Raw genomic sequence first — 3,098 nt, 5'->3', positions numbered from 1 at the left:
GTGGGTGCAAACAGAAACATAACTTTTTGAGTTAAATCCTTCAAAGCGCACTCCTCATTATTCAAAATTAATGCAAATGAGGAACCTTATCTAGTGCCCATGAAATGGGTCTTGGAGGCGCTGAAGGTCTAAGCTTAGCACCGACCTTCGGAATTTTATTAAAAATTGTCCTTAGAAAGGTCGACCTGAAAGGTATATAGTATCGGTCTTGTCAAGGCAGACTTGCACGTTGATAATGTGTTGGCTGCTAAACTTCACTCATGAAGGTGAATAAAGAAAATACAACAGAAGTCAATCAAGAATTCTTTTTGGTTTCTTCGCCTTGACAAACAACACCTACTCGCTGACTCAGGGTTGTATCCGGTAGCGGTACAAACTTCAGTCATAGTTCCAATGCCAGAGGGAACTAAACGCTGATTGGCCACTTGTGGGCCACTATTGCCGCCTTCCTTTTGAAGGATCTCATATTGAGGACCTTCAAAGGAGGTTGTGCAGAGGGAACAGGTAAATCCTGGACCATCTGTTCCAGTCTAGGGACATAGTGTCCAGTGTTTCCGCTAGCGGATCCTCGTACGGGGACACATTCTACTGTTGTCTTTCGTCGCAAAGAGGTCTATCTGCAGTTCCGGGACTTGACTTAAGCTGAGGGAGAACGATCCTGCGTCTAGGGACCATTCTGACTATCGGTGTGAACCTGGATAGAGCGTCCACTGTCACGTTGCGGAACGATTGAATGTTAACTGCTGACAGGTGCCATTTCTTTCTTTCCGCCAAACGGAGTATGGCCAACATCACTTGGTTGATTCAAGGTGATCCCGACCCTTGTCGATTCAAGCATCTCGCTCTCACCTCGTTGTCTAGAACCAATATTACATGGTTCGAGTGGCGAGGAGAACTTTCATTAGTGTCAGAAGTACTGCCACGGCTTCTGGAAAGTTGATGTGGAATGCCTTGAAAAGATTGAACCAAGCTTCCTGGACTCTCTTCTGGTGAGAGTGGCCTCCCCAGCCTTCCTTTGAAGCGTCTGTATGGATAGTAACTTGACGGGGGAGGAGGTTGAAGAGGTATTGATATCTTCATCTGCTTGGCTTTGGACCACGGCTTGAGAAGCGTTCGCAGTTGAATCGGTAGTGCTCTCATCAGATCTCTTCGCGCGTTTGATGTGTATTATCTCCAGACTCCTGTTGCATCCTTTAGCAGTGCTCTTAGCACTGAATATGTTATCGAAGCAAACTGTAGAGACCCCAGCACTCTCTTCTGTTTGCGTCTTGATATCCGATTGGATTTCAATAGTCTCTTGACAGATCCTGCTATTTCTTTCCTCTTCTTCCCAGGAATGGAAAGTTGATGTGACTCCAAATTCCATTGGATTCCCAACCATTAAAATTTTTTGAGCTGGAGATAGTCGAGACTTTTTGATGTTGATCTTGAATCCCAGATGTTCCAGGAACTGGATCACTATCTTAGAGACTTGCATGCATTCTATCTTGGATGCTGCCCACACCAGCCAGTCGTCCAAGTAGGCCACCACTTGGATTCTCTTTAGGCGTAATTGATGGACGGCTGCGTTCGCAAGCTCCATGAAAATCCTTGGGGCTATGTTTAGCCCGAATGGTATGGGTCTGAAGGCGTAAAGTCTTCTTTGTAACTTGAACCCTAGGTAGGAGGAGATGTGACGATTAATTGGAATGTGCCAATAAGCGTCTGGCAAGTCTATGGAGACGGTATATGCCCTTTTTTGGGCAGTTTGGTCCTTTTGTGTTGAAGTGTGAGCATCCTGAACTTGTAGTTCACTATGAACTTGTTGAGTGGCGACAAGCCCGGAATGACTGAGTTTCTGAGTCCTTCTTTGGAACACAAAACAGCCTGCCTTGGAACTTGATGGACTTTACTATTCGAATTACTCTTTTCACTAAGAGTTTTCGGACATATTCTTCCAGAACGGGGGTAGATTGTTGGAAGAACTGAGGAAATGGAGGTGGAGGACGGTTCCAGCACCAACCTAGTCCATTGCTTCAGTAAATTTTTTCCAGTTCATGGATTTCGAGCGTCTTTGCTCGTATACTGGATGGAAGTCTTCCAGAGTGTTTTTCAAGCACTACGCGAAGCAAGTGCAAGAATTAAAGAGATATATGGTGGCGGCAGGTAGTGCACTAAAACCTGTCGCTTAGTGCTGCGAGGAACAGTGAATTATTTGGTACTATAATTCTCTAGGGTGTACATGTTTGCACCTTAGTCCAACATGGTAAGTGAAATGTCATCAAGGTGACATTATGGACTCTTCCCAGTGTCTAAAGGTGAAGAAACATAACTTAACAGTAGTGCCGTGTGTTTTTTACACAAGTGTAAATAGACAGAATTTCTCAGAAATATATTAGAAAGTTATTGAATTTTCAATTGAGTGGCATGAACTTTTGTTTTCAGATGAAACAAGTATTTCTGGTCTGGCATGTAGTCTCTATGTTTATTATCATTATTCTCTTAAATTTTTTTATATAATTATGAAATTATGCTGAATTACTATTTATTGATTGCCAATAAATATCTTATTGTTATTTGAGTCTTATTTTGCCCCAAATCTATATAAATAAAGTTATGTACGAGCCTTACTTTTTTATTCCTTATTATTCTGCAAAATAACATAGAACAACTGAAGTAACTTTGTTCCTAAATGTGTACAAACCTTTTTTGCCCACACTTACCTTGTTTCGACATGGATGTAAACTTGTGTGTTGTGGTAACAGCTGAGCTGATATACCTTGGATGCTATGGTGGCTTATGTGAACCTTTGTTCATTTTGAAAATACAAACTTTGTCTGGTGGGGCATACAGCGAGACCCTTATGCTCTTTTGTTGCTAGGTAGGTCATATGGAATATGCAAACTTCGAGACTTTTCCTGAGTCTAGTATGACTCTTCCCTGTAGGGGGCAGGAAGCACTAACAGTTAATAATTAGAAGCAATGGCGTAAAATGGTAACGTCATAGGTCTCTAAGGTCTAAATCTACCAAGGAAATATTGTCTTCAGGTTAAGGCACAATTGGAAAATCCAGAGATACATTAATGCTCTGGTAAACTTCCATCAGGACGACATGGCCT

This window comes from Palaemon carinicauda, chromosome 22 (genome assembly GCF_036898095.1).
Source record: "Palaemon carinicauda isolate YSFRI2023 chromosome 22, ASM3689809v2, whole genome shotgun sequence".
NCBI classification, from domain to species: Eukaryota; Metazoa; Arthropoda; class Malacostraca; order Decapoda; family Palaemonidae; genus Palaemon; species Palaemon carinicauda.
The sequence above is the reverse complement of the archived record's forward strand: the minus strand, read 5'-3'. Positions refer to the sequence as shown.